General features: G+C 55.7%; 1 long non-coding RNA gene across 1 annotated transcript; it reads right to left on the bottom strand.

Annotated features, from left to right (window-relative positions):
- On the bottom strand, window positions 1-6390 carry LOC107307439. The gene is made up of 3 exons (XR_004305813.1): window positions 6252-6390; window positions 2839-2953; window positions 1-73 (listed from the first exon to the last, which is right to left on the bottom strand). It is a non-coding gene; the product is annotated as an uncharacterized LOC107307439 (long non-coding RNA).
- Window positions 6391-7407: the final 1017 nt, after the last annotated feature.

Raw genomic sequence — 7407 nt, 5'->3', positions numbered from 1 at the left:
ATCTCACCAGCCCTGGGCTGTAATACCCCGGCAGGTACCGGTCACAGATCTGCACCAAACACCAGAACGCAGCCTGGGGGGGGGAATGGGGTCAGCTCTGCCCCATAGCGACCCATAGAGACCCATAGAGACACACAGAGACACATAGAGACCCATAGAAACCCATAGAGACACATAGAGACACATAGAGACCCCATAGGACCCCATAGAGACCCATAGAGCACCACAGACACCCCATAGACACCCCATAGATCCCCATAGAGACCCACAGAGCCCCATAGACACCCCATAGAGCCCCATAAAGACCCCATAGAGCCCCATAGAGTCCCATAGGCATCCCATAGAGCCCCATAGGACCCTATAGAGACCCCATAGGACCCCATAGAGCCCCATAGACACCCCATAGAGCCCCATAGACACCCCATAGGACCCCATATCTCCCCATAGAGCCCCATAGACACCCCATAGAGCCCCATAGGACCCTATAGAGACCCCAAAGGACCCCATATCTCCCCATAGAGACCCCACAGGACCCCATATCTCCCCAAAGAGACCCCATAGGACCCCATAGAGCCCCATAGGACCCTATAGAGACCCCATAGGACCCCATAGATCCCCATATCTCCCCATAGAGACCCCATAGGACCCCATATCTCCCCATAGAGCCCCATAGAGACCCCATAAAACCCCATATCTCCCCATAGAGACCCCATAGGACCCCATAGAGCCCCCATTGGACCCCCTAAGACCCCATAGAGCCCCACAGAGCCCCATAGAGCCTTATAGAGACCACTTAAAGCCCCATAGACACCCCATAGGACCCCATATCTCCCCATAGAGCCCCATAGACACCCCATATCTCCCCATATCTCCCCATAGAGCCCCCATAGAGACCCCATATCTCCCCATATCTCCCCATAGACACCCCATAGACACCCCATATCTCCCCATAGAGCCCCATAGCCCCCCATAGAGCCCCATAGAGCCCCCATAAGCCCCATACAGCCCCATGGAGACCCCATAGAGACCCCATAGGACCCCATATCTCCCCATAGAGCCCCATAGACACCCCATAGGACCCCATATCTCCCCATAGAGCCCCATAGACACCCCATAGAGCCCCATATCTCCCCATAGAGCCCCATAGGACTCCATAGAGACCCACAGAGACCCCATAGGACCCCATAGAGACCCATAGAGACCCTAGCTCCCATAGGCCATGGCCTTAGAGACACCCTATTAGGAACCCCATATCCCATATCTCCCCCAGAGACCGATTAGGACCACCACATAGAAGACCCACGAGCCCCATAGACACGCCCATAAGAGCCCATGAAGACCACATAAGAGCCCCTTAGGAGCCATAGGCATCCATAAGCCTAGGCACACCATAGAGCCCCATAAGAGACCCACAAGGCCCATGAGACACCCCATAGGCCCCAATGACGGACCACATTGAAGGCCCATAGGAATCCATAGAGCCCCATAGGCACCACATAGGAGCCCCTTGAGACCATAGAGACACCATATAGCCCCATAGACACCCATAGTAGCTCGCATCAGAGCAAGTAGAGAAATCCCATTAGACACCCATTAGCGAACCCCATAAATCTCCCCATAGAGCCCCATAGACACCACCAGAGCCCATAGTAGGGACCGCTATAGAGCACCCCAGGACCCCATAATCTCGCCATAAGGAGACCCACAGGACCCATATCTCCACCAAAGAGGGCCCCATTAGACCCCATAGAGGAACCATAGGACCGCTATAGAGACCCATTTGGGGAACCCCATAGAACCCATATCTCCCCATAGAGACCCCTGACCCCATGAAGCCACATACGGACCCCATAGACCCCACATTTACCCATATTCCCCATAACTGCCCGCCCAAGACCCAAGCAGGCATGTGCAATGAGCGCAAGCAAGCCACGGGGTGCCTGTGCCTTCGCAATACACTCGTGGGGCACGCAGAGCTACGTCTGCCCCATAGAGGCCCTAGAGACCATAGGACCCAAGAGCCCCTAATTACCGCAGAAACGCCCCATACCCATGTCCCATCAGAGCCCATATTCCCCATAGAGACCCCATGGACCCATATAGCCATAGCGACCCACCATAAAAGCCATAGAGACACATAGAGACACAATAGAGACCACATAAGTGCCCCTAATGAGACCCCATAAGAGCCCATAGCCCCCATACAGCCCCACATGGAGACACCCATAGAGACCCATAGGACCCTATTTTCACATATTTCCGCCTAGAACAATTAGAGCTTATAGAGACCATAGCCCCCTAGACACCATAAGCACCATAGAAGCCCCTTAGACACCCATAGAGCCCCACAGAGCCTTATAGAGACCGCTTAAAGCCCCATAGCTCCCCATAGAGCCCCATAGAGACCCCATAGGACCCTATAGAGCCCCATAGAGACCCCATAGGACCCTATAGAGCCCCATAGAGACCCCATAGGACCCCATAGAGCCCCATAGACACCCCATAGGACCCCATATCTCCCCATAGAGCCCCATAGAGCCCCCATAGGACCCCATAGAGCCCCATAGAGCCCCATAGACACCCCATAGCCCCCCATAGAGACCCCATAGACACCCATAGACACCCCATAGCCCCCCATAGAGACCCACAGAGCCCCATAGAGAGTCCATAGGACCCCATATCTCCCCATAGAGCCCCATACACACCCCATAGACACCCACAGCTCCTCATAGAGCCCCATAGAGCCCCATAGACCCCCCTATCACCCCATAGGACCCCATAGAGCCCCATAGAGACCCCATAGGACCCCATATCTCCCCATACTGCCCCCCAACTGACCTCAGCAGGCATGTGCATGAGCAGCACAGCAGCCACGGGTGCCTGTGCCTGGCAATAACCCTCGTGGGGCCGCAGCACCGTGTAGGCCTTCAGCACCCGGTACAGGTCCTGCTGCCTTTATATATGGGCACACACAGGAAGGGGCGGGGCTTAGCAGGGTGTGGCCGGAAGTGGGCGGAGCCGGAAGTGGGCGGAGCCGGAATGGAGCTTTAAAGGCTCGGACAGGAAGAGGCGGGGCCTAAAGGGACCGGGACAGGAAGGGGCGGGGCTTAAGGGTACTGGGACAGGAAGGGGCGGGGCTTAAGGGTACTGGGACAGGAAGGGGCGGGGCTTAAGGGTACTGGGACAGGAAGGGGTGGGGCTTAATGTGGCTGGAACAGGAAGGGGCGGGGCTTAATAGGGTGGGACAGGAAGGGGCGGGGCTTAAAGGCACTGGGACAGGAAGGGGCGGGGCTTAATGGGGTGGGACCAGAAGTGGGCGGGGCTTAAAGGGACCGGACCATGGAGGGGCGGGGCTTAAAGGGACTGGGACAGGAAGGGGCGGGGCTTAATGGGATGAGACCGGAAGTGGGCGGGGCTTGATGGGGTTGTGACCGGAAGTGGGTGGGGCTTACTCGGTCCATGGATGAGAGGGGGCGGGGCTTAATGGGACAGGAAGAGGCGGGGCTTAAAGGGGCAGGCAGGAAGTGGGTGGGGCCAGAGGGGGGCGGGGCATCAGACAGGAAGGGGCGGGGCTTAATGGGGTGGGACCGGAAGTGGGCAGGGTCACTGAGCTGGGAAAGGGGCGGAGCTTACAGAGATGGGGGCGGGGCTTAAATGGGTGGGGCCGGAAGGGGGCGGGGCTAAAGGGGACAATAGAGAAGGGGTGGGTGTGGTCGGAAGTGGGGCAGGAGACCCTTGCTATGGGGCAGAAGAGCTCGCTATGGGGCAGGAGATCCTGCTATGGGGCAGAGGAGCTTGCTATGGGGCAGGAGATCCTGCTATGGGGCAGAAGAGCTTGCTATGGGGCAGGAGATCCTGCTATGGGGCAGAAGAGCTTGCTATGGGGCAGGAGATCCCGCTATGGGGCAGAAGAGCTTGCTATGGGGCAGTAGATCCTGCTATGGGGCAGAATATGCTTGTATAGCAGAGATCCTGCTATGGGCAGAAGAGCTCGCTATGGTGCAGGAAGATCCTGTATGGGCAGAGGAGCTTGCTATGGGCAGTAGATCCTACGTATGGCAGGAGATACTGGCTATGGGCAGAAGAGCCCACTATGGGGCCAGAAGAGTTCTATGGCAGGAGATGCCTGCTATGGAGTAGAATCTGCATGGAGAAGAGCTTCTATGGCAGGAGATCCCGCTATGGGGCAGTATCCTTGCTATGGGCGAAAAGCTTCTATGGCAGGAGATGCTGCTATAGGCAGAAGAGCTTGCTATGCGGCAGCCAGAGTCTGCTATGGTGCAGAAGAGCTGCTAAATTCGCAGAGATCCCGCTATGGCAGCAGAGCGCGCTATGGACAGGAATCCTGCTATGGGGCAGAGGAGCTTGCTACGGGCAGGAATCCTGCTATGGGCAGAGGAGCTGCTATAGCAGAAGACCACTATGCGGCATGAGATACTGCTAATGGGGCAGAAGAGCCCTATCTAGTCATGAATAGCTTGTGCTATGGCGGCACTAGATCCTGCTATGGCAGAAGAGCTTGCTAGGCGCAGAGATGCCTGCTATGGCAGGGGAGATCGCATGGGCAGAATATCTGTATGGGCAGAGATCCGCTATGGGCAAGAGTTGCCTCTATGGGCAGTAATCTGCTATGCGCGAAGAGCTTGCTATGCGACAGGATATCCTGCTATGGGCCAGAAGAGTCGCAGGCAGGAGATCCTCTATGGGCAGAAAGAGCTTGCTATGGGCAGAGATCCTGCTATGGGCAGAGATACTGCTATGGGCAGAAGAGCCCACTATGGGCAGAATAGCTGCTATGGGCACTATATCCCTGCTAGGCGCAGAAGACTTGCTATGGGCAGAGATGCCTGCTATGGGCAGGAAATCCTGCTATGGGGCAGAAAGCTTGCTAGGGGCAGGACATTCCTGCTATTGGGCAGTTAGAGCTCGCTATGGCAGGAGATCCTGCTATGGCAGGAGATGGCCTGCTTATGGGCAGAGATCCGCTTATGGCAGGAGATCCTGCTATGCAAGGAGCTTCTATGGGGCAGGAGATCCTGCTATGGGCAGAGAGCTGCTCATGGGGCAGGAAAGATAGCTAGGCAGGAAATCCTGCTATGGGCAGGAGATACGCTATGGGGCAGAAAGCCCACTATGGGCAGAATAGCTGCTATGGGCACATATATCCCTGCTATGGGCAGAAGCAGCTTGCTATTGGGCAGGAGAATAGCTTCTATGGCACTAGATCTCTAAGGGACAGGGGAGATGACCTCTTATGTCAGAAGAGTTGCTATGCGGCAGGAATCTGCTATGGTCAAGCAGCTTGCTATGGCGCATAGATCCTGCTATAGTGGCAAAGAGCTTGCTATGGGACAGGAGATGCCGCTATGGGCAGAAGAGCTTCTATGGCAGAGATCCTGCCTATGGGGCAGTAAGAGCTTTTGCATGGCAGGAGATCCCGCTATGGGCAGGACTCCTGCTATGGGCAGAAAAGCTTGCTATGGGCAGGAATCCTGCTATGCGCAGAAGAGCTGCTATGGACAGGAGATGCCTGTATGGGCAGAAAGAGTTTCCCTATGGCGACAGGAGATGCCGCTCATGGGCGAAGAGCTTGCTATGGGACAGGAGATGCCTGCTATGGGGCAGAAGAGCTTGCTATGGGGCAGGAGATGCCTGCTATGGGGCAGAAGAGCTTGCTATGGGGCAGGAGATGCCTGCTATGGGGCAGGAGATCCTGCTATGGGGCAGAGGAGCTTGCTATGGGGCAGTAGATCCTGCTATAGGGCAGAAGAGCTTGCTATGGGGCAGGAGATCCTGCTATGGGGCAGTAGATCCTGCTATGGCGCAGAAGAGCTTGCTATGGGACAGGAGATGCCTGCTATGGGGCAGAAGAGCTCGCTATGGGGCAGGAGATCCTGCTATGGGGCAGTAGAGCTCGCTATGGGGCAGAAGAGCTCGCTATGGGGCAGGAAAGATGGCTATGGGGCAGAAGAGCCCACTATGGGGCAGAATAGCTTGCTATGGGGCACTAGATCCTGCTATGGGGCAGAAGAGCTTGCTATGGGGCAGGAGATGCCTGCTATGGGGCAGTAGATCCTGCTATGGCGCAGAAGAGCTTCCTATGGGACAGGAGATGCCTGCTATGGGGCAGTAGAGCTTGCTATGGGGCAGAAGAGCTTGCTATGGGGCAGGAGATCCTGCTATGGGGCAGAAGAGCTTGCTATGGGGCAGGAGATCCCGCTATGGGGCAGGAAGTGGGGCCGTGTCCTCACCCGTGTCCCCCCCGTGCGACGAACATCTCGTGGAACGGGAACTGTCGGTGTAAATCCTTCTCAATGGCGTCCAACCAACGCGAGTCACCCGGCTGGCGCTCCAGGTCCTATGGGGCAGACCCATAGATTGAGCCATAGGGACACATAGGGACACATAGGGACCCATAGAGACCCCATAGAGACACACAGAGACACATAGAGACCCCATAGAGACCCATAGGGAACCATAGAGACCCATAGGGACCCATAGGGACACATAGAGACCCCATAGGGACCCATAGAGACCCCATAGTAGACCTATAGGCCCCATAGAGACCCATAGGGACCCATAAAGACCCCATAGACCCCATAGAGACCCATAGGAACCCATAGAAACCCATAGGAACCTATAGAGACCCATAGAGACCCATAGGGACACATAGAGACCCATAGAGACCCCATAGACACCCATAGGGACACATAGAGACCCATAGAGACCCATAGAACCCCATAGAGACCCATAGAGACCCATAGAGACCCCATAGAGACCCATAAAGACACATAGGGACCCATAGAGACCCATAGGGACACATAGAGACCCATAGACCCCATAGAGACCCATAGGGACACATAGAGCCCCATAAAGACCCATAGAGACCCATAGAGACCCCATAGGGACCCATAGGGACCCATAGGGAACCATAGGGACCCATAGAGACCCATAGGGACACATAGAGACCCATAGAGACCCCATAGACCCCATAGAGACCCATGGAGACACATAGAGACCCATAGAGGCCCATAGAGACCCATAGGGACCCCATAGACCCCATAGAGACCCATAGAGACCCCATAGGGACATATAGGGACCCATAGGGAACCATAGGGACCCATAGAGACACATAGGTACACATAGAGACCCATAGAGACCCATAGAGGCCCATAGAGACCCATAGGGACCCCACAGACCCCATAGAGACCCATAGAGACCCATAGGAACCCATAGAGACCCACAGAGACCCATAGAAACACATAGCGACCCATAGAGATACATACAGACCCCATAGAGACCCATAAAGACCCATAGAGATCATATGACCCTATACGGCCATATATGGCCCTTTATGGCCCCCCCACCCCATTATTGCCCCCCCTTATTGCCCCTTACCCCCTTATT

Source organism: Coturnix japonica, unplaced genomic scaffold, assembly GCF_001577835.2.
Source record: "Coturnix japonica isolate 7356 unplaced genomic scaffold, Coturnix japonica 2.1 chrUnrandom597, whole genome shotgun sequence".
NCBI classification, from domain to species: domain Eukaryota; kingdom Metazoa; phylum Chordata; class Aves; order Galliformes; family Phasianidae; genus Coturnix; species Coturnix japonica.
This window is presented reverse-complemented; position numbering and strand designations above follow the sequence as displayed.